Source organism: Bubalus bubalis, chromosome 4, assembly GCF_019923935.1.
Source record: "Bubalus bubalis isolate 160015118507 breed Murrah chromosome 4, NDDB_SH_1, whole genome shotgun sequence".
Taxonomy (NCBI): Eukaryota; Metazoa; Chordata; class Mammalia; order Artiodactyla; family Bovidae; genus Bubalus; species Bubalus bubalis.
This window is the reverse complement of record NC_059160.1, coordinates 30,187,453-30,212,260: the sequence shown is the minus strand read 5'-3', so window position 1 is coordinate 30,212,260 and position 24,808 is coordinate 30,187,453. Positions and strand designations below refer to the sequence as shown.

At 38.5% G+C, this 24,808-nt stretch overlaps 1 long non-coding RNA gene across 1 annotated transcript in view; it reads right to left on the bottom strand.

The window, feature by feature from the left end:
• LOC123333066 overlaps nucleotides 1–24,354 on the bottom strand; it is a 115,123-nt gene extending 90,769 nt beyond the window's left edge. The window contains exon 1 of the long non-coding RNA XR_006550239.2: nucleotides 23,677–24,354. This is a non-coding gene — a long non-coding RNA (uncharacterized LOC123333066). The remainder of the gene's footprint in view (nucleotides 1–23,676) is intronic.
• Nucleotides 24,355–24,808: the final 454 nt, after the last annotated feature.

Here is a 24,808-nt window from a genome sequence, read left to right as displayed (position 1 = left end):
TCTGAAAGTTAACATTTCTATGCTTTGTTACAATTTCTCTGTGCTCCTCTTCTCAGTAACATTTAGTTTCCCAAAGCACTACCTCTGCCTTCAGTAATTACCATCCTGAATTTAGTGCTTATGATTCTCAGATGATGCTTTTATACTTTTGATATGTATTCATGAATAAATAACATCGGCTTCCCTGGTGGCTCAGTGGTAAAGAATTTGCCTGCCAATGCAGGAGACGTGGGTCTGATCACCGGGTCACGAAGATCCCCTGGAGAAGGAAATGGCAATCAACTTCAGGATTCCTGCCTGGGAAATTCCATGGACAGAGGAACCTGGTGGGCTACAGCCTATGGGGCCACAAGGAGTCAGACATGACTTAGAGACTGAGTATGCACACATGCATAAATAATACAGTATTATTTATCCATATTTTAACATTTAATGTCATATAGTAAAATTCCTTTTGAGACATACTGTTTTTCCTGAGGACCCTATGTCTTTTCTCATCTGTCTGTGCCATTTTAACAGCTATAGAGAATCCCATTGTAGGAAGAAAACAGTGTATTTAATCATTCTTCTGTGAAGTACCTTTAAGGTCTTACCAATTCTTAACTACAAACAGTGCTGAAAAATTCTTTTACAAGCTTTTTTCTGCACATTGGCAGGGCTTTTAGAGTAGTGATATTCAAAGTATGCTCCTAGACCAGCAGACTGGCATTACATACGAACTTGTCAGGAATGCAAATTCCCAGGTCCTACCTTAAGGGAATCAGATGTTCTAGTGGATGGAGTGTAGCCATCTATTTTAAGAAGCTCTGCAGGTGATTCTGTTGTATCAGTTCAGTTCAATGGCTCAGTCATGTCCGACTCTTTGTGACCCCATGGACTGCAACATGCCAGGCTTCCCTATCTATCACCAACTCAGAGCTTGCTCAAACCCATGTCCATTGAGTCGGTGATACCATCCAACCTCTCATTCTCTCTCATCCTCTACTGCTCCTGCTTTCAATCTTTTTCCAGCATCAAGGTCTTTTCTAATGAAGTAAAATTCTAATGAGTCAGATCTTCATATTAGGTGGCCAAAGTAGTGGAGCTTTAGCTTCAGAATCCATCCTTCCAATGAATATTCAGGATTGATTTCCTTTAGAATTAACTGGTTTGATCTCCTTGCAGTCCAAGGGACTCTCAAGAGTCTTCTCCAAAACCACAGTTCAAAAGCATTCATTCTTCACTGCTTAGCTTTCTTTATGGTCCAACTCTCACATCCATACATGACTACTGGAAAAACCATAGCTTTGGCTACATTGGACCTTTGTTGGTAAAGTAATGTCTTTGATTTTTAATACGCTGCCTAGTTTTGTCACAGTTTTTCTTCCAAGGAGAAAGTGTCTTTTAATTTCATGGCTGTAGTTACCATCTGCAGTGATTATGAAATCCAAGAAAATAAAGTCTGTCACTGTTTTCATTGTTTCCCCATCTATTTGTCCTCAACTTTATTGACTACACCAAAGCTTTTGACTGTGTGGATCACAACAAACTACTGAAAATTCTTAAAGAGATGGGAGTACCAGACCACCTGATCTGCCTCCTGAGATATCTGTAAGCAAGTAAAGAAGCAACAGTTACAATTGGACATGGAACTACAGAATGGTTCCAAATCGGGAAAGGAGTACTGTATATTGTATGGAAAAGGAGAAAGGCTGTATATTGTCACCCTCCTTATTTACCTTCTATGCAGAATACATCATACGAGATGCTGGGCTGGATGAAGCACAAGCTGGAATCAAGATTGCATGTATACCTGTGGCGGATTCATTTTGATATTTGGCAAAACTAATACAATTATGTAAAGTTTAAAAAATAAAATTAAAAAAAAAAGATTGCTGGGAGAAATACCAATAACCTCAGATATGCAGATGATACCACCCTTATGGTAGAACGTGAAGAAAAACTAAAAAGCCTCTTGATGAAAGTGAAAGAGGAGAGTGATAAAGTTGGCTTAAAACTCCACATTCAGAAAACTAAGATCATAGCATCCAGTCCCATCACTTCATGGCAAATAGATGGGGAAATAATGGAAACAGTGAGAGATTTTATTTTCTTGGGCTCCAAAATCACTGTAGATGGTGACTGCAGCCATGAAATTAAAAGATGCTTGCTCCTAGGAAGAAAAGCTATGACCAACCTAAACAGCATATTAAAAAGCAGAGACATTACTTTGTGCCAACAAAAGTCCATCTAGTCAAAGCTATGGTTTTTCCAGTAGTCATGGATGGATGTGAGAGTTGGACTATAAAGAAAGCTGAGCACCGAAGAATTGATGCTTTTGAACTGTGGTGTTGGAGAAGACTCTTGAGAGTCCCTTGGACGGCAAGGAGATCCAACCAGTCCATCCTAAAGGAAATCAGTCCTGAATATTCATTGGAAGGACTAATGCTGAAGCGGAAACTCCCATACTTTGGCCACCTGATGTGAAGAGCTGACTCATTTGAAAAGACCCTGGTGCCGGGAAAGATCGAAGGGAATGCAGGAGGGGACAACACAGGATGAGATGATTGGATGGCATCACTGACTCGATGGACATGAGTTTGAGTAAGCTCTGGGAGTCGGTGAAGGGCAGGGAAGCATGGCGTGCTGCAGTCCATGGTGTTGCAAAGAGTCAGACTGAGTGACTGAACTGAACTGATGAGACGGGATGTCATGATCTTTATTTTTTGAATGTTGAGTTTTAAGCCAGCTTTTTTACTCTCCTCTTTCACTTTCATCAAGAGGTTCTTTAGTTCCTCTTTGCTTTTTGCCATAAGGGTGGTGTCATCTGCATAAATGAGTTTATTGATATTTCTCCTGGCAATCTTGATTTCAGCTTATGCTTCATCCAGCCCAGCATTACTCATGATGTACTCTGCATATAAGTTAAATAAACAGGGTGACAATATACAGCCTTGATGTACTTGTTTCCCTATTTGGAATTAGTCCATTGTTCCATGTCCGGTTCTAACTATTGCTTCTTGACCTGCATACAGATTTCTCTGGAGGCACATCAGGTGGCCTGATATTCCCATCTCTTAAAGAATTTCCCACAGTTTGTTGTGACCCACACAGTCAATGGATTTGGGGTAATCAATAAATCAAAAGTAGATGTTTTTCTGTAACTCTCTTGCTTTTTTGACTATCCAACACATATTTCCAATTTGATCTCTAGTTCCCCTGCCTTTTCTAAATCCAGCTTGAACATCTGGAAGTTCTCAGTTCATATACTGTTGAAGCCTAGCTTGGAGAATTTTGAGCATTACTTTGCTACCACGTGAGATGAGTGCAACTGTGCCATAGTTTGAACATTCTTTGGCATTGCCTTTCTTTGGGATTGAAATGAAAACTGACCTTTTCTAGTCCTGTGGCCACTGCTGCATTTTCCAAATTTACTGGCATATTGAGTACAGCACTTTCACAGCATCATCTTTTAGGATTTGAAATACCTCAGCTGGAATTCCATCACCTCCACTAGCTTTGCTAGTAGATATGCTTCCCAAGGCCCACTTGACTTCACATTCCAGGATGTCTGGCTCTAGGTGAGAGATCACACCTACATGGTTACTTGGATCATTAAATAAATAGTTCTTCTGTGTATTCTTGCCACCTCTTCTTAATATCTTCTGCTTCTGTTAGGTTCTTACCATTTCTGTCCTTTATTGTGCCCGTCTTCAAATGCAATGTCCCTTTGGTATCTCTAATTTTCTTTGAAGAGATCTCTGGTCTTTCTCTTTCTATTGTTTTCCTCTGTTTCTTTGCATTGCTCACTGAGGAAGGCTTTCCTATCTCTCCTTGGTATTCTTTGAAACTCTGCATTCAGATGGGTATATCTTTTCTTTTCTCCTTTGCCTTTTGCACGTCTTATTTTCTCAGCTATTTGTAAGGCCTCCTTAGACAACCATTTTGCCTTTTTTGCATTTCTTTTTCTTGGGGATGGTTTTAATCACCACCTCCTGTACAATGTTACAAACCTCTGTCTATAGGTTCAGGCACTCTATCAGATTCTGTTGTATAACAGTTTACAAACCACGGCTCTAAGATATAAACCTAGGAAATGTATTACTTTCTCATGGAATAGGCACATCATTAATTTTGTGTTTTAAAAGTTGTTTTCAAAGTGGCTGAAGCAATTTATAGACAGCAGACTTTATAACATCTGAGAGGGCAATTAGGTGGTAAAATATGCTCCAGTGTCTCAGTAGTTAAAAGAAAGCAGTATTAACCTATGAGTAACATAAGAAACAAAAGTTCAGAATCAAAAGGGCACAAATAGACCCCTAAATGTCCAGAAGCTTAACCTAAGAATATGGGGGCATCTTTCCTCAGAAAAGATTAACTTTTCTCTGAATTCTGTTTTAACAGCTGGGAAACACATGGAATAAGAAAAAATAAGGTTCATTCCTAGGTAGATTGCAAATCAATAAATACAGGATATAAAGAGACAGACATTCTGTGTATGTGTGTGTAATTTTTAAAAAGGCTAGTAGAAAAGAAAACATGGAGAACTGACTTGCCTCAGAGTGGGAACACCTTTCTCTCTATGACATAAAGTTCAGAAGCCATAAAATAAAATTGAATTAGAAAGCTTTCACAAGTGGCAAAAGCAAAGCAAAAATAGTCAAATTACACACATGGGAAAAATGTATTAATAACATATCACAGATCATAGGCAATTCTCCCTATGGCAAAATGGCAAATGACATGAAAACAGGGCTCTCCCAAAATGAAATACAAATATCTCTCAATAATATGAAAAGGTACCCAAATAGGGTTGCATTAAGAGAAACTCATTCAAATAACAGTGAAACAAAATTTGCATCTACATGATAGGCTAAAACAGAGTACATTGTGCTGGCAGGGCTTTAGGGAAATAGAAATTCTCATAAATATTGAAAACTTTTAACCTCTAGAGATGCTATTTGGCAGCATTTATCATAATTAAAATGTATATAGCAAGCTCCAGGAGTTGGTGATAGACAGGAAGCCTGGCATGCTACAGTCCACAGTGTCTCAAAGAGTCGGACATGACTGAGCAACTGAACTGAACTGATATACTCTGGCAAGATAATTCTATTCCTAGGACTTTATTCTAAACAAAGGATATCATGTGTTTAGCTTCACACATGTGAAAGTGCATATGTACATGATTACTCATTATGGCATTATTTATAATAGTAAAAATATAGAAAAAACCATAAATTTCCATTAGTAGAGGGATGTTTACAAAAATCATGGTATATCCACACATGGCATACTTTTCAATTGCTAAAAAGTGAAAAAGAATTGATGAAGTACTTTATAAATGGGTTAATATGACAAGAGCTATAAGGTGCAAAAGAGCATATAATATATGCTACAAGAGTGGGATAGAAACTTCATTCCAGGTACATTTTTATATTTTTATGATGTTCTAACTATGTGAATATGTTGCCAACTCACAATTGTATGTGTCTGAGTATGTTGGAATAGATTTGCTCAGATTCTGTATTAGAGAAGTCAACTATATTACACTCGTTCCATTAACAGAGTACATTTAATTGGTGATGTCTAATGAAGGTGTGGATTATGTTGAAAGAATACTACTATTTTCCACTCCCTAAACTTCATTTAAGAATTTATTTCCTTTTCTACATGACATTCTTGGTGATTTTTCTGCTGTGGTGTTATGTGAAGCATATTCTAAACTACTCTTTGTCTACCAGGAATTTTTTTTTTAAATAAAACTCTTCTGTCATCAGTGAAATAACCTACCTCATAAAATATTTTCATATGTTGATTTAATTTATTATTAAATATTATATGTAGTTAAACTAGGGCTTTGACTTGGATCCACCATTTTCCTCTTCCATGTTCAATTTGTTGTTGCCGTTGATTAGTCACTAAGTTGTGTCTGACTCTTGGTGACCGCATGGACTGTACCCTACCAGTCACCTCTGTCCATGGAATCTTCCAGGCAAGAATATTGGAATGGAGTGTCATTTGCTACTCCAGGGGTATTCCCCACCCAGGAATCAAATCCAAGTCTCCTGCATTGCCGGCAGATTCTTTACCGCTGAGCCACCATAGAAGACTTCCACGTTAGATAAATTCCCTTTCCTTGTTTCCAAATCATCTCTTTCCTGTACCTCCCCTCTCATGCTTGGTCCATCTCCTTTCCATCGTTTCTTTCTTTTTTTTTTTTCCCTGATGTGGACCATTTTTAAAGCCTTTCACTGAATTTGTTCCAGTATTGCTTCTGTTTTATGTTTCAGATTTTATTTTTTTTTTTTTCCTTTAATTTTATTTTATTTTTAAACTTTACATAACTGTATTAGATTTGCCAAATATCAAAATGAATCCGCCACAGGTTTACATGTGTTCCCCATCCTGAACCCTCCTCCCTCCTCCCTCCCCATCCCATCCATATGTTTCAGATTTTAGCCGCAAGGTATGTGGGATCTCAGCTCCCTGACCAGGGATCCGACCCACAGCCCCTGTACTGGAAGGCATAGTCTTAACCACTGGACCACCAGGGAAGTCTCTCCATTGTTTCTTACTACATCTTCACTTAATATTCACTGAGAGATTTAGCCTAACTTCTTTTCTAAAATTTCTAACATTGATTTCTGATTATATTGTGATCCAAAGTAAAATGGTTAAACATCTACTTTTAAAACTTGCCATTTTCCCCAGGATTCTCAATGACTAACTACAATTGTGTCTATATACTTCCACCTGCAATGCAGGAGACCCAGGTTCGAATCCTGGGTGGGGAAGATCCTCCGGAGAAGGGATAGGCTACCCACTCCAGTATTCTTGGGCTTCCCTGGTAGCTCAGCAGGTAAAGAATCTGCCTGCAATGCAGGAGACCTAGATTTGATCCCTGGGTTGGGAAGATCCCCTGGAGAAGGGAATGGCTACTCACTCCAGTATTCTGACCTGGAGAATTCCATGGACCATATAGTCCATGGAGTTGCAAAGAGTTGGACACGACTGAGCGACTTGCAGTTTAAAGTGAGATTTTGACCCTCTCACTCCTGGTAAGGCTTCCACTTCTCCAAGGACCATATGCAAGTACATCAAAAAGCTGTGTGCTGCTGGCAAGATTCTATCTATACATCTGTTAAAATGAGCTATTGGTCCAATCTGGTCCTGTCACATGATAGCATTCTGTGACATGGGGCATCTCCTTCAGGTTTTTGTTCAAATATCAATTTCCCAGGGATGCATACCCTGGTCATCCTTTTTTAAAAACTGGTACCTGGGGCTGGTGCACTGGGACGACCCAGAGGGATGGAATGGGGAGGGAGGAGAGAGGAGGGTTCAGGATGGGGAACACATGTATACCTGTGGCGGATTCATTTTGATATTTGGCAAAACTAATACAATTATGTAAAGTTTAAAAATAAAATAAAATTTAAAAAAAAAATAAAACATTCTGAAAGAAAAAAAAAAAACAAACTCCCAATTAAGGGACCACTGGTTTCCCCTTAACATATAAGGTGTGTTTGTGTGTTTTCTTTCTGGTGTGTTCCATTGAAAAACAGATTTTTATTAAAAATATTTTCACGTAAAGGTACAGATATACATATTTACTGGGGAAGATCCATGGCAGCAGTGTTTTTTATTCTTTTTTTTTTTTTTTTTTTTTTTTGTCCACCGCTATATCTCCCAGTATCTAGAAAAAAGTCTCGTTCATGGAGGCACTCAGTGAATTATCTGTTGAATGAAAAAAGTATAGTATTCTTGGAATCAAGAAGCCTTAAGACTTCAAATTAGAAACCAAATCAGATTACATTTTTAGCTGTAATTAAAAGATTGAGCTAAAATCTATACAATGGAAAGTATGAATTTTATCATTTTTCTGATAGCCATCTATTTTTTACAGCAAGTATTTATGAGAAAGTCAGTTCCAAACTTGGACCAGCCTGGGGAAAGTACAAGCAAAGAGGGACCTCGGATGAAAAGTCAGAGTGAAGAGCAAAAGAAATATAAATGAATGTCTAAGCAGTCACTAAAGCCTTGTAAGTTTACGATGAACAACAAAAAAGCCAACTGTGCTGTAAATGCTTGGGTTATAATTTCCTTTTTCGAAATGTCTTCATCTAGATAAAAATGTGCTCATCATCTGCATGATGATGAAATGTGTCAGAGCAGTGAGCTATGTAACTAGAGCTCCTTTTTATTTTAGCTCGAGATATCTGGGAAGAGGGCCATGCCCATTACATCTGAACACATCACTGCAGGATATTCTTCTCTGGAATCTTGAATCACTCATTTTATTAAGAGAGTTTCAAACATTTCTGTTCTGAGTTGTAACTAAAGTTAACAAAAGCTCTATTTCCTAAGGAGGATTTGCTCAATTCCCTCTGGCCAGATGGCTTCTATATCCTGGGTTTCCTTCCTGTGCTAATCTTTGGTGATCCACAGCTGCACACTGCCTTGAGTACTTAACCTTCTCTCATTATGCTGTCATCTTGCTAAAAGGGATTCGCCACAGATCAAATCCTAAACAAATCTCTTTTACATAATTGCATCCAGAAATAAAATTGAAATAATATATACAAAAGCAGTAATTAAGCACAAATTTTAGCAAATACAAACATAGAAATGGATATGGCAAAGTATTTTTTAAAGATTTATCCCATTCAAGAATTATCATTGCAGATAACGATTACTACAGCTTTGCATGCATAGTGCCTGGCAAAGAATCTGCTATGTAATTTTTAATACCATGCTTCTTGAAAGAAAATAATTTTGATAGCTGACCCAGTTTATATTATATAATTAATGATTATATAATATAAACATATGGTATTGATATAATTAATGAATGCTTGTTGACCACTAGAATGAATAGTTATTTTATAAAGTTGGGGATTTCAGGAAATGCAGGAGACATGGGTTCCATTCCTAGGTTGGAAAGATCCCCTAGAGGTGGGCATGGCAAACCACTCCAGTATTCTTGCCTGAAGAATCCCAAGGACAGAGGAGCCTGGCCGTCTACAGTCTATGTGGTCACAAAGAGTCAGACACAACTGAGCGACTAGCTGTACATTTCAATCATGTGGAGTAAAGTTTTGAAAAATACTGATTCTTGGCTTTATCGCCCCCCACCGCACCCGCCCCCCCACCCCCCGCCAGCAACTTTTATTTGTGTGGGATGTTTTCCAAGCATCAATATTAATGTAAAAAAACAACAAAAAAAACCCCTCTCTAGGTGGTTCTATGTGTAGCCAAGATTGATAATTTCTGCCCTACATGAATCCAATGAAAGAGAGGAAGGGATTATAGACTGTTAGCCGAAAGGACCACAGAATGATGTCAAAAACTAAAAGCAAAAAAAGTATTATCTGTATTAATCAGGAATACATACTTTTTAGCGCCGAGCATTTGAGCATTTACTTGTGTTGCTTTTCCTAGAAACTGCAAAGAGTTGATTCATTGGAAGAGACTTTGATGCTGGGAGGGATTGGGGGCAGGAGCAGAAGGGGACGACAGAGGATGAGATAGCTGGATGACATCACCAACTCAATGGACATGAGTTTGGATGAACTCCGGGAGTTTGGTGATGGACAGGGAGGCCTGGTGTGCTGCAATTCATGGGGTCGCAAAGAGTCGGACACGACTGAGTGACTGAACTGAACTGAAGATCTTTTCCTATGATTTTTAGAAATCTATATCTAAAATTGTTCTCCTTTATTTTCAGAAAAAGAAAACTAAAACTTTGCATTGTAAAAGACTGATTTAAAAGTAAAACCAAATTATGTTCCACTCCTGATCTGAACATCCTGACCAAAAGAATTGAATGACAAAAATTTTGTTTGAATTTTTATGAACAAAATCAGTGGGTATTTGTTAAACTGGAGATTATTCAATGTAGATTGAAATGCTGTATTTTTCAATTATAAATAAGGAACACCCAACATTTCCACAAATTAATTTTATTAGTAAAATTTGGTGTTACCCAGCCTTTGGTAAAGGAGGGTGTTGGAGATAGATGACAGAGGAAAATGGTAAGTAGATAGATGACAGAGGAAAATGGTAATTTATTGTATACTTTTGAGATACTCAAGATCATTTTTCAGAGTCTAAGCTATCACATACAGAGCTTGTATTCTTTTGAGAGGCATAGTAACATAGCTCATGAAACTTCCAGAAATACCCATCTTAGATAAAGTGTACATTTGTAATATAATTGAATTTTAAGGAAGGAATTAATTTAGGCAGATTTTTCCCTTCATGTACAGCTTGGACTGAACCATGTATGAAATTCATTTTTATATTAAAGGTTTATCTGATTATCTAGGAGTATCTAACCTATTTTATTTTTCTATTTACTGTTGATTGAGCTATTTTACAGCTCTATAAAGGCTGTTAACTAACTTGTAAAAATCAAATAGCAAGACAAATTACTCCTGGTTAATAACAATGGAAACGCTCTTCTCCTACCAAGAAGCATTATTTCTGTTCATAGACAAAATTACAACCCCAAAGTTTTAGCTTTTCATTTATTTTAACTTGTATGCCATTATCTGTTGAATTTGTCTGTGTTCTTTATGGAAGGAGAACCACTGGATGGAGTAATATGGACACACATAACCTGTGAGGGCTCCCCAGGGGGCACTCGTGGTAAAGAACCCATCTCCCAAGGCAGGTAGACATAACGGATGGGGGGTTCGTTTCCTGGGTTGGGAAGATCCCCTGGAGGAGGGCATGGCAACCCACTCCAGAATTCTTGCCTGGAGAATCCCATGGACAGAGGAACCTAGCGGGCTACAGTCATAGTGTTGCAAAGTGACTTAGCATGCACACACACACCAGTGATGCATTAACCCTTTCTCCAGAAGAGGAGGTACAGTATTCTTGAGCCCACTGTGGATGACAGGATAACTAAGAAAAGATGACTTGATACCCACAGAATGAATCATCCCATCTATTTTATTACCAAAATCTTTCTCTGCAGAAGTGACAGCAAACAGGCACAAATACCTCCTTACAGATGAATGCAGAAATAATGTTTGACCAAATGCCTGGGTGAGCTTTAGCCTAATCAGGGTAACAAATAAAATTAACCATCACACCAGTCTTGCATGTAATTTCACAATCTTATCCCATCATTCTTCCATTGGGTCACCAAAATACTTTTGTCTTTTATGCATATTTCTGAACCCACGTTCAAGTTTTATCACTATTTCATTAACAAACCTTTGATGTGCTCACTCTGTGTAAGTCATATTTTGAACTTCAAAAAATTACACCGTGCGAGTTTGGGGAAGTTTCCCTGAGATGTTCATGTGGAAACCATCTTGCTAAACCAATTAGACTAAGTGGCCCAAGAAAATGCACCTTATATTTCAAGCACAGCACACTCTTCTTGCCTCTTTGAGAGAATGCCAAGTGGCAATAGAAATTACTCTTCTTTCTGTTTTAATTTCTCATTCTATGGTTTTATTTTCTATTTCTGGATTAAGTTTGATTCTGTTTCTGGTTTGCACAACACAGCAAAGAATGCATATATGTGTGTATGGTCTGAACATTTAATGATCTCTAGTGGGCACACACAGATTTGTTCTCTAATACATTGCCTGAGTTATTGGTCTTTTTGTGAGTCTATTTATGAATTCAAACCAATTAAGAAGACATGTTATGCTCACTGGAAAGGAGAACAGCGGTCTGGAACTCGGACTAGTGATTTGTGTGTTTTCACATTGAATTTGACCTGTAGCCAAAGTCATTGAATTGAAGTTGCAGTCTGTACATGTGTCTGTGTCTTTAATTGAAAAAAGCCTTTATTCTCATTGTGTGTATGAAATGTTTTCCTACCCCAGAGGGTACTGCATGAATACATTAGATACAAGTCTCTAGAAATAAGTGGGGTATGTTCTGATATAGAAACTAAAAGTCACAGACATAATTTGAGTATTCCTAGAAAATAAAGACATAAAATTTCTAATATTTTAATGGGCTATCTCTTTAAGAGGAAAATGAAAAATCTTTCTCACCAAAACTGCTATCTCAGAGGCATTTTTTATTAGAAATTAAGTTGGTGTGAACAAGTAATTCTTGAACAAATCAGACCAGCTTGATAATTTTGGATTAAGAAATCCCCAGCAATACATAACTTCCCTGAATATCAGCATACAGTAAAACTTTTAAAAGTAAAAATGTACCTTCATAATATTTGGATTTGTTTTCTCAGAGACTAGTTAATCTGAGCTTCTTAATTATCTTATAGTGGTTAATTAATAAGAAAAACTAATAGTATTCCCACAAAATCTTTTTAAAGCAGCAGTCCCCAACCTCTTTGACACCAGGGACCGGTTTCCTGAGACATTTTAGACAGAACGGGGAGGGAATGGGGGATGGTTTCAAGATGATTCAAGTGCATTACATTTATTGTACAGCTTATTTCTATTATTGTTACATCAGCTCCATCTCAGATCATCAGGCATGAGATTATGGAAGTTCGGGACCACTACATTAACATTTATCTACTCAGAGGTCTATTTGAATAATCTACAGCCTTGGGTCATTTCTGAGTTAGAACACTGAAACACTGGTGACCATACAGTTAATTTTGTGTGGATAAATTGTTATTAATATAAACTTATTTTAGAAAGTGTATACTCTGGAGGTAGGGCCTGGAAATGTACAAGGCCTCCACTGAAGAATATTTTCTCACCTTCATTGAAAGACAATGCTCCATGGATCTCTTGCATGTCTGCATGAAATGCAAAGGACAAGCTTTGGCTGCCTTGTTCTGGGTTATGTGTCCAAGGATATCTGTATAGCAAGCAGGATTGGAAGATAAGAGTTCCTATCCAGAGCAGGGGGCAGGTTTGTTTACCAGTTTTAGTAAATTTCTTTTTTATTTCCTTGTAGCCTATTAGAAAATTTGTGTTCCCTAAACTCCATGCTTCTCAACTATGATGCAAACCCACTGCAAGCCCAGCATCCATCTGGGCTCCTTTATCTCAGTCCTTTTACAAAGCAGTTGGTAAAGACAACTGAAGGGAACATGACGATCATGCTTGCTTTGTTATAATTCAAGTAATGAACAGTCCCTGCTCTTTGACTCAGGAGTGTTGTCTGTTCTGCCTGAGCTCTTGAAACTGTGGCAGGCTATCTTATTTAGCCAGCAAGTAGATTAATATCTCATATCTCATAGGGTAACATCACAAATACTGAAAACTATCAGGGAAATAACAAAAACATTCTCCATACTGATATTGTAGACAGTAAGAAAGCAAACTGTGTTAGCAAATGAGCTTTTCAGATTTGTACACACGTAAATGTAGCCTGAAAGTGTATGCAAAGTCTGGACAGAACTGGATACGTTTTCATATGTTATAGTTAGGTAAGGAGAGAACAATGAAAACTTCTCATATATTCTTAGGAGAGGAAACAATGCACATATGATTACCACCTATATATGCTGAGAGAGATCCCCTCCTAATTCTGGGAAAAGTGTTCTCAGTTCCAAAGGTCAGAAGCCCTAAGACTTGCATGGTCAAATCAAAAGGTTGGGCCTTTTATCAAGCCAGTAATGTTTTGAGGAGACATCTTCAGGACGTGAGGTGGGGAGGCAGGTACCTCTCTCATCTTTATTAAAAAAAATAGAAACCTTGGAATATTATTCAGCCATAAAAAGAAATAATGCCATTTGCAGCAACATGGGTGGACCTAAAGATTATCACACTAAGTGAAATAAGTCAGAGAGAGACAAATATATTCTATTGCTTATTTGTGGAATCTAGAAAAAAAAAAAAAAGGAAACAAATGAACTTATTTTCCAAACAGAAGGGGAGACTCAGACACAGAAAACAAACCTATGATTACCAAAGGGAGGTGGAAGGAGGGATAAAGCAGGAGGCTGGGATTAAACATACACACACTATATAGAGAATAGATAACAAAAAGGACATACTATATAGCACAGGGAACTATACTCAATATTATGTAATAATCAATAAGGGAAAAGAATATGAAAAAGAATATATATGTGCATTCTCCATACATATATAAACTGAACTGATGTGCTGTACACACACATATTGTAACTAACATGATATTGTAAGTTTATATACTTCAATAAAAAATTTAAAAAAAGGAAAGCTGGATCATCTCACCCTTACTCACCCCTCAGAAGAACCACTGGTCAAATCCTCATGCCAAGGTAATGCATTTATCTCAATAGAGAATATCACCCTGCTCCACTCTGCTACTGCTGGTTACAGTAGTAAACTAACCACAGCCTTTCACACCACATCAATAGGCATTTCTGCCTCCTTTCCTGCTTATCTGAAGGCTCTGCTACAGGTCAGAAATTTGGTTTTCAAATAAAAAACTGTCCATACATCCTGGAAAGAAGCTTCGAAGGTGTTTTAACTACTTATACTTGAAGAAATAGATTCATTAGTAGCAGCTTTGGAGTTTAAGGGGATATCTCTTGGATGACTATAAAGATTGCATCAGAGGACTGACTCAAGAGTTTTTATTCCAGAAGCAGACAACCTCTTGAAAGCAAATGGGTGTTAGACCAAGAGGAACAATAATTACATAGTACTGATTTAACTAATGAGGGAATCTGAGTGGTTATGTGCATTTCACTTAGAATATTGTTGATATTTTTGATGGACATATGAAACATTGTTCTTTCTCTAACCCTCAATAACTTAAGACTGGTTTTGCAGAATTAAAAAAAAAAAACATTCTTTAAATGCTATCTTTTTTCTGTAAGAAATCTTTAAAGCTGACTCCACACTTCTTTTTTTATACTAAACCTTTCATTTCAATGGTAACAAAGTTATCTTCACAGGTTAATAGGAATTCATCTCTTTTAAAAATTGAGATATCAATACACAAATAAATTGTGAACCCAAAATAATATTTAGGGGGATGAGGGTTCCTATTTGAGCATTCAATTTAGTCAGAGCAATAAGTTCACCACCTTCATGGCAATTAGATGGGGAAACAATGGAAACAGTGCCAGACTTTATTTTCTTGGGCTCCAAAATCATTGTGGACAGTGACTTCAGCCATGAAATTAAAATACACCTGCTCCTTGGAAGAAAAGCCATGACCAACCTAGATAGCATATTAAAAAGCAGAGACATCACTTTGCCAACACAGGTCTGTCTAGCCAAAGCTATGGTTTTTCCAGTAGTCATGGATGGATGTGAGAGTTGGACCATAAAGAAGGCTGAGGACCGAAGAATTGGTGCTTTTGTTTTTTGTGTGTGTTTTTTTTTTTAATTTTATTTTTAAACTTTACATAATTGTATTAGTTTTGCCAAATATCAAAATGAATCCGCCACAATTCCAGACTTGAATTACACCCTTGTTCTTTGGTGAGCTTATTGTTGTTGCTCAGTGATGTCCGCCTCTTTGCAACCCCATGGACTGCAGTGTGCCAGGCTTCCCTGTCCTTCAACATCTCTTGGAGTTTGCTCAAACTCACGTCCATTGAGTAGGTGATGTCATCCAATCATCTCATCCTCTGTTGTTCCCTTTTCCTCCTGCCTTGAATCTTTCCCAGCATCAGGATCTTTTCCAATGAGTTGGCTCTTCACTTCAGGTGGCCAAGATATTGGAACTTCACCTTCAGGATCTCTTCTTCCAATGAATATTCAGGGTTGATTTCCTTTAAGATTGACTGGTTTGATCTCCTTGCAGTCCAAGGGACTCTCAAGAGTCTTCTCCAACACCACATTTCAAAAGCAAGGTGCTTTTGAGCAAACTCCAAGAGATGTTGAAGGACAGGGAAGCCTGGCACACTGCAGTCCATGGGGTTGCAAAGAGGCGGACATCACTGAGCAACAACAATAAGCTCACCAAAGAACAAGGGTGTAATTCAAGTCTGGAATCTATGTCCACAGAGTGCTCCAGGAAACTGGTCTTACACCTTCTGTGGTACCAAGGACACAGCCTCATGGACAATATAATAGATCAATTAATTCTTTGCTGGTCAGATCCCTTTAACAGATTTCCTGAACCTTGAAAAAGTAGAATCCACACACATAGATAAATACTACAAGTGTATCTCTAAGGAGATAAAATTCTCCTTTTTCTTTTCCCACCCTCAGAATGGAAGAGTAAATAAGAGTTATTAAAATTCAACCCAACCCAAAGTTGAGTGTGTAATCAAGAATCATCTCCAGAGCTTATTTTAGGATAACAGGTAGCGACTGTCATAATGAAGCATTGTCTAATAGGCTCTCCCAAGGGTTATCTTATTTTGGACCTTTGTTTGGATTTTTTTCCTTAACTACTGGTTAGAGTATTTTACTACTTTCTAAGGCCACATAAGACATTCTTTGGTTTTGTATATGATTTCATGGTATTCTCTTACCATTCTTTTGTTTGGTTACTATAAATACTAGACAGCTGTAGACAAAATAGACCATTTTCTCAAACCACAAACAAAAATAAACTCAACATGGATTAAAGACCTAAATGCAAGACCAGAATTCCTAGTAGAAAACATAGGCAGAACACTCTGATATAATCACAGCATTATTTCATTCATCTATCCCCAAAGTCAAAGGAAACAAGCAAATATAAACAAATGGTACTTAATTAAACTTAAAAGATTTTTCACAGTAAAGGAAACCATCCACAAATGAAGACAGCCAAATGAATGGGGGAAATATTTGCAAATGATATAACCAATGAAGGTTTAGTATTCAAAATATATCAACAGCTCCTACAACTCAATATAAAAAGGCAAAAATAGGCAGAAAATCTGAACATTTTTTCAAGGAAGACATATAGATGGCCAACAGGCACATGAAAAGCGCAACAACAGTAATCAGAGAAATGTTGATCAAAACCACAATGAGCTATCACCTCACACCTGTTAGAATATCTATCATCTAAAAGACAACAAATAACAAAGGTTAGGGTATGGAGAAAAGGAAACACTTTTTCCCTGTTGGTGGGAATATAAACTGGTGCAATCATAAAGGAAAAGAGTATGAAGGTTCCTCAAAAAGCTAAAAATAGAACTATCTATGCTCTTGCAATTCTACTGCTGGATGTATAGCCTAAGAAAACAAAAACCACTAATTTGAAAAGATGCAGGCACCCCAATGTTCATAACAACATTAATTACAACAGCCAAGATATGGAAGCAACCTAGGGTCTATCAACAAATGAACAGATAAAGAAGATGTGGTATACATTATATATGCACAGAATTGAGTAATACTCAGCCATAAAACGGAGAAGGCAATGGCACCCCACTCCAGTACTCTTGCCTGGAAAATCCCATGGACGGAGGAGCCTGGTGGGCTGCAGTCCATGGGGTCGCGAAGAGTCGGACACAACTGAGCGACTTCACTTTTACTTCTCACTTTCATGCATTGGAGAAGGAAATGGCAACCCACTCCAGTGTTCTTGCCTGGAGAATCCCAAGGACGGGGGAGCCTTGGTGGGCTGCCATCTATGGGGTCGCACAGAGTCGGACACGACTGAAGCGACTTAGCAGCAGCAGCAGCAGCCATAAAAAAGAATGAAATTTTGCCATTTGTAACAACATGGATGGATCTAGATTCACTAATCCATTCACAACATGGATTCACTAAGCCTTTCATTATGCTTAGTGAAATAAGTCAAACAGAGAAAGACAAATACTACATGTAATTGCTTATACATGAAATCTAAAAAATAAAACAAATGAACATAACAAAACAGACTCACAGACACAGAGAACAAACTAGTTTCTAACCAGTGGGGAGAGGGAAGTGAGGAGGAGTAAGAAGAGATAGGGGATTATGGGGTACAAACTACAATGTATAAAATAAATAAACTACAAGGATATATTATACGGCACAGGGAATATAACCAACATTTACTAATAACTTTAAATTGAATATAATCTATAAAAAAAATTTGAGTCACTGTATTGTACACCTGAAACTAAGATAGTATATCAACTATATATCAATTAAAAAAAACAAGCAGGTGCTTTGAAAAGTTTTAAATCATTCTCACAGGTTTATTCTGTTTAATCAATTACAATTTTCCATTCATACTCTAATATACATGTTCATGCATTAAACCTTAAAAATTTTCTAAATAATTGTGTGACATGAAACCTATCGTAACCACTTTGGGATGTTGGAGACATTTTTTAAATAAAAAAAGGATAAAAGTTGGAGTAGGAAGGCTATTTTGCAAAGTTATTATTAGCCTGGATTTGGGTTTTGATATGCAGCCCTATAAGTCACCTCTTTTTTCTTTCCTCTTTAAATATAAAAAAAGTGAGTTAAAATTTTGAGATTCTCCATCCTACAGGAATTTGATTAGACTTTCTAAGATCCTTACAAAAAAGGGATGGTTTGGGCTGTTTTTCTTCAATTTTTACATTCTGTTGGTGAGATCATATCATGTATGCTGCTGCTGCTGCTGCTAAGTCACTTCAGTCGTGTCTGACTCTGTGCGACCCCATAGACGGCAGCCCACCAAGGCTCCCCCGTCCTTGGGATTCTCCAGGCAAGAACACTGGAGTGGGTTGCCATTTCCTTCTCCAATGCATGAAAGTGAAAAGAGAAAGTGAAATCGTTCAGTCGTGTCCGATTCTTTGCTGACCCCATGGACTGCAGCTCACCAGGCTCCTCTGTCCATGGGATTCTTCAGGCAAGAGTACTGGAGTGGGGTGCCATTGCCTTCTCTCATATCATGTATACCTGCTGTTAAGAGACACACAGCAAAAATACAGCTAACAAACTCAGAAATGCAAAAAAAAAAAAACAAAAAAAAAAACTTGCCCCAGTTACCAGGGGCTAATGAAGCCTTACAATTAAGAGGATTGGATAGTCATGGGTGCAGAGCAGGGCCTGGTTAAGTAGGGGAGGCATGGAGAGCAAGAGAAAAGCCTAACCATACAAATACTGATATAGTCCTAGTTATATTTCTCTAATATCATATAATTTTAGAAAAGACATCAAAAGTCATTGAACATGAGAAATTCAAATGACAGGAAGATTATGCCTAAAAAAAAAAAAAAAAATGTGTTCCTTAGCTAGGCATAAAGATGCAATAAAAAAAGACTCTCCCCTGGGTTCATCTCTCCCTCCATCCTAGGTTTTTTTTTTTTTTTTTTTTTTTTTTAAAAAAAAAATTTTTTTTTAAACTTTACATAATTGTATTAGTTTTGCCAAATATCCAAATGAATCCGCCACAGGTATACATGTGTTCCCCATCCTGAACCCTCCTCCCTCCTCCCTCCCCATTCCATCCATCCTAGTTTTAAACTCACTGTTCCCTCCCTATATTTTCAGTCTGAATTTGACCAATGTTGAGACTCAAGTATTAGATCTGTAGTGAAGAAAGAAGTATTAGTCAAAGTTCAACCAGAGAAGCAGAAGATTTTATCTACAAGCCAATCTAAGTCTATTGGCTTGTATAACTGTGGAAGCCTGTTGAGCACACAGAAAGGGTCAGCAGCCAGTCGGAACCCAGAGGAAGGAGCCAAAGCTGGTCCATAGGAGGAAAGCCTCCACTCAGAGAAAAGAAAGTGAAAGTGAAGTTGCTCAGTTGTGTCTGACTCTTTGCGATCCCATGAAGCCTACCAGGCTTCTCCGTCCATGGGATTTTCCAGGCAAGAGTACCAGAGTGGGTTGACCATTTCCTTCTCCAGGGGCTCTTCCTGACCCAGGGATCGAACCCTGGTTTCCCACATTGCAGGCAGACGCTTTACCCTCTGAGCCACCAGGGAAGCCCACTCAGAGAGGGCCTGAACAAATCTGCAAGAACTTCCAATTGATTAATTCAAGCCTGCACAGAATAATCTCTTGTTCAGTTAATTTAACTGTCAGGCAGACGCTTTACCCTCTGAGCCACCAGGGAAGCCCACTCAGAGAGGGCCTGAACAAATCTGCAAGAACTTCCAATTGATTAATTCAAGCCTGTACAGAATAATCTCTTGTTCAGTTAATTTAACTGATTAGTGTTTTAAACGTATCTGCAAAATCCCTTCACAGAAGAATCTAGATTTAGTGTTTGACTGAATTAACTGGGAAGAGCTCTGTGTATGCTATAATATGGCTTTAACTCCTGACTCTTCCATCTATATACATGTAAACTTAAGCTGGTTATAAAACCTCTTTCAATTTCCCCATCTGTGAAATGGGAACAAGATGTGTGTTAGAGAATTGTTGTGAGGATTAAAAACCTCTTAAAAATGAGATCACTGTTATCCAAAGTTTTAAGAAATTTTGACATATGTTAACTAATTTAATTCTCATTGTCATCCTGTAAAATGTTTAGATACTTTTTCCTATTGAAGACAGGAGAAAATAGAAATTATACAGCAATAAAGCATTAGTCAATGAATACATATAAATAAAAACCAAAAAACTGCCATAAAGGAAAAGCTTTAAAAAAGCGGGGAGGGAGGAGGGTTCAGGATGGGGAACATGTGTATACCTGTGGCGGATTCATGTTGATATATGGCAAAACCAATACAGTATTGTAAAGTTAAAAAATAAAATAAAATAGAAAAAGCATACTTATAGAACTTGAGCAACTATTTATTAAGTACATAAAACACAGATTCACAGCAAATAATTGTTAACTCTGAAAACTGTTATAGAGCTCAGATTTTCAGAAGTGTATTGTTAACCTGTATACTTGTAATATTTTCCTTTATAAATCACACATTCAGAAAGATTTCAAGTATGTCCTATCTCTGACACTTTTTTCTAATACATTCACAACTAATATAAATTGTCATTTTTTGATTTAAAGAAGAAATCAGAGAAAGAGTAGATTTGATGTAATGAAAATTACAGTTTCAATGAAAATGTTAGTTTATGACCAGGTTTTCCCAGGAAGACAGTAGCTAAGGAACAAGTCACCCTACAAAAGTACCCCTCAGTTGCCCTCCAGCACACAACATACAGTTTTAATATGATTTAAAATATCATACTTAATGCCTTGCCTTCTACGTAAAAGTTTTAACAACGATATTTTAAAACTGCCTAAGTCTATCTTGAGATAAAAGAAGCATAGTATAACAGGGACATGATGAGAAAAATATAGAGAATATATTTTCTCTTGAGGAAGAAAATGTTCATTGTTTTTGTCTGGGTGGATTTGAATGTTAAGAACTAAGGGGGAAGTGGGTCTCCAAGGGTAATAATGCAGATTTTTTAAACTAAATATTGTATGACTCATCTATGACTGAATGATATCAGATTCAATTTTCCATCTAAAATAACTCAAGAAGCTTAATAAAATACAAACAAAAAAGCTTGATAGAATTCAAAATAAATGGTGGCATTGGAGAACAACCAATGCAGCCAAAATTTAAAGGGCCAGGCTCCTAAGTATTAAGGGAAGGTATTAAGATGAGCCTGCCTTTACTACCACCTTCTACCATCAGGGTACTATGTTAAGTTGTGTCCAACTGTTTGCGACCCCATGGACTGTAGTCTGCCAGGCTCCTCTGTCCAGGGGATTCTCCAGGCAAGAATACTGGAGTGGGTTGGCATGCCCTCCTCCAGGGGATCTTCTCCACCCAGGGATCAAAGCCAGGTCTCCTACATTGAAGGCAGATTCTTTACCATCCAAGCTACCAGGGAAGCCTATCAGGGTGTCTGCTGGTAAACTAACATTGGAAGAGAGGTCAAACAGAAAATGTGTTGTGGAGCAGTAGTGGCACTGACCTGAGAAGATAAAAGTTGGTAGTCAGGGACACCAAGGCAGCAAGGGCCAGAGAGACCAAAATCTTGAAGGAAGTGAATTACAGAGAAATGAACCCAATATTCTGAGTGCAATTTCCCCTCAAGTGTATTCATTGACTTTTAAGTTCCCCATGCTTTAGTCAAAGGGCCAACACACCAAGTAAAAAGCAGCTGGTAAGAGGCTAAAATGTTAAGCAGAAATCGGAAGTCTCAAAGTCCTGGAGAGATGAACCTTAGAATTTGGAGACTATCAAAGAGAAAGGGAATAGTTAAACACACAAACCCTAAAGCTAAGGTTTCTTTTAAAGAATCCTGGAAAGTTTTGCCTTGTGAGTTTAGAGTATTTAAGAAATAAATCAACAGTTAAAACTGCTGAAACCAAGATGTCGTGCTCATGCACATCATAGACCTCCATCTAAAGGGAGTTTCGTTGACCAAGGGACCAGATGCTACAGAACAGCATGGCCATACTTTCTACTCTTACGTGTGTGTGGACTGTGGCCCACAAGGCTCCTCTGTGCATGGGATTTCCCAGGTGAGAATACTGGAGTGTGTAGCCTTCCCTTCTCCAGGGGATCTTCGTGGCCCCAGGACTGAACCCAGATCTCCTGCATTGTAGGCAGATTCTTCACTATCTGAGCCAGCAGGGCAAGCCCTACTAGCCTCATCCCAGCTGGTAACTGAGCACTGTGAGGATTCTGAGGAGGGCTCATGCCTGGCAGATATGGAACTCCTCTAACAGCTGACCTTGGCTCAAATACAGTCGTCCCCCATCATCTGCAGTTCCACTTTTCACCGATTCAGTACCTGTGGTCAACTTCAGTCCTAAAATATTGCATGAAAATTTCCAGAAATAAATAATTCATAAGTTTAAAATTGCATGTCTTTTTGAGTTAGCAGGATGAAATCTCGCACAGTCTTACTCTGACCCACCCGGGATGTGAATCATCACTTTGTTCAGCTTGTCCTGCCTGTTAATCACTTACGAGCCATCTTGGTTATTGGGTTACTGTCCCAGTGTCACAGTGCCTGTGCTCTAAGTAACCCTAATTTTACTTAGTAATAGCCCCCAAACACAAGAGCAGGGATGCTGGCAATTTGGAGGGGCCAAAGAGAAGCTCTAATGGTGCTTCCTTTAAGTGAAAAGGTGAAAGTTCCCAAATTAAGGAAAGGAAAAAAAAATGTAAGCGGAGATTGCTAAGTCTCTGGTAAGACAGAGTTGATGCACTGGGATGACCCTGAGGGATGGGATGGGGAGGGAGGTGGGAGGGGGTTTCAGGATGGGGAACACATGTACACCCATGGCTGATTCATGTCAATGTATGGCAAAAACCGCTGCAATCTTGTAAAGTAATTAGCCTCCAATTAAAATAATTTTTTTTTAAAGAAAATATATCCCTAAAACTATAAAGAAGGGGAAAAAAATTCCTTTTTGGCTGTTGCACCTGAAACTGGGAAAGTCATGGCCACAATGTGTGGTTCAAATTTAGTTAAGGTGGAAAAGTCATTAAATTTGTATAATTTGAGAGAGAGAGACCACATTCACATAACTTTTATTATAGTATATTGTTATGTGTGCATGGTTTCTCAGTCGTATATGACTGTTTATGTGACCCCATGGACTATAGCCTGCATGGCTCCTCTGTTCATGGTTTTTCAGGCAAGAATACTGGAATGGGTTGCCATTTCCTCCTCCAGGGGATCTTCCCAACCCAGGGATCGAACCTGCATCTCCTGCATTGGCAGATGGATTCTTTACTACTAAGCCAACTGGGAAACCCAATATTGTTATGATCATTCTGTTTGATTATTAGTTTTGTTGTTAACCTCTTACTGTGCCTAATTTATGGATTAAACTTTACCATAGATATGTATGTATGGGAAAAAACAGTATGTGTAGGGCTCAATAATGTCCATGGTTTTAGGCATCCACTGGGGGTCTTGGAACATATCCCTCATGGATAAGGGGGGCCAGTGTACTCACCAACAGCTTTGCTGAACCTTCTTTAGACTGTAGGATGGTCTAGGATCTTCTACCTCACCTTTCTTCCTTCTATCCTTTCCTTGGGTTCAACTTGCATTGTAGTCTGCCAGCTCTCTTAGTGTCCCCAGACCCTTTGTCTCACAGGCATTCTCCTGATGAAATTCTTGCGTATTTATTCCTGCTTTGCTGTCTGCTACTTGGAGTATCTTCACTTTCACAAATGGTACCAGGATTAGCCTGAGAAAAAGGGCACCAAGATGGTGACGTGGAGAACGGTTCACCAGCTACACACCCAGAAGTAGAGAGAACACTTTCCTAGCTGATGGTAAGCCTAGATAATTCCTGGCAACACACTGCAGCTCAGTTGCCTGGTTTCACTGGTAGTGACCTGGGAAAATGTTCTGTTGAAAAAGAAAGTTGTAGCAGGTGCAACGAGGCAGGGTATTTGAAAAACAATGAGGGGGCAGGGAGGAAAATGCCTAAAACCACAGCAGAGTCAGCTGGTTTTCCTGAGTTGTATTGACACCCGGTGGAAAGACTGAAGACTCTTAACAAGGAGTTGTTGCTGTTGTTTAGTTGCTAAGTTGTGTCTGACCTTTTGCGACCTCATGGACTTTAGCCCACTAAGCTCCTCTGTCCATGGGATTTCTCAGGCAAGAATAGTGGAGTGGGTTACCATTTCCTCCTCCAAGGCATCTTCCCAACCCACGAATTGAACCTGCATCTCCTGCAATGGCAAGTGGGTTCTTTGGACTATACTACCAGGGAAACCCCCAACGAGTCATTAGTAGTTATTTATGAGTCAGAGAAGCCCTCTTCAGTCAGGCTGGGTAGCTTGCACTGAGCCCCCATCACCTGTGTTGGGAGAGCCACACCAGTTGACTGACAGGTTGAGACTTATCTGTTGGAGTCGCAGCATTTCAAAGAAGTAGGAAGACTCAGGCAAAGCAGTCCTGTTATGTGAAGTCCATGGCCTGGTGGGTAAAATGTGAGATCATGAACCGTGAGATGGAGATATCTGCATGGCTTCCTGCCCACCCCCTCCCCCCAGAGGGTGGACTCTGCACTCCCCTTGAACACTTTGGGCTTGCAGAAGTAGCCCGTTCTTTCCTTACAAGGGGTAGAACTTCTG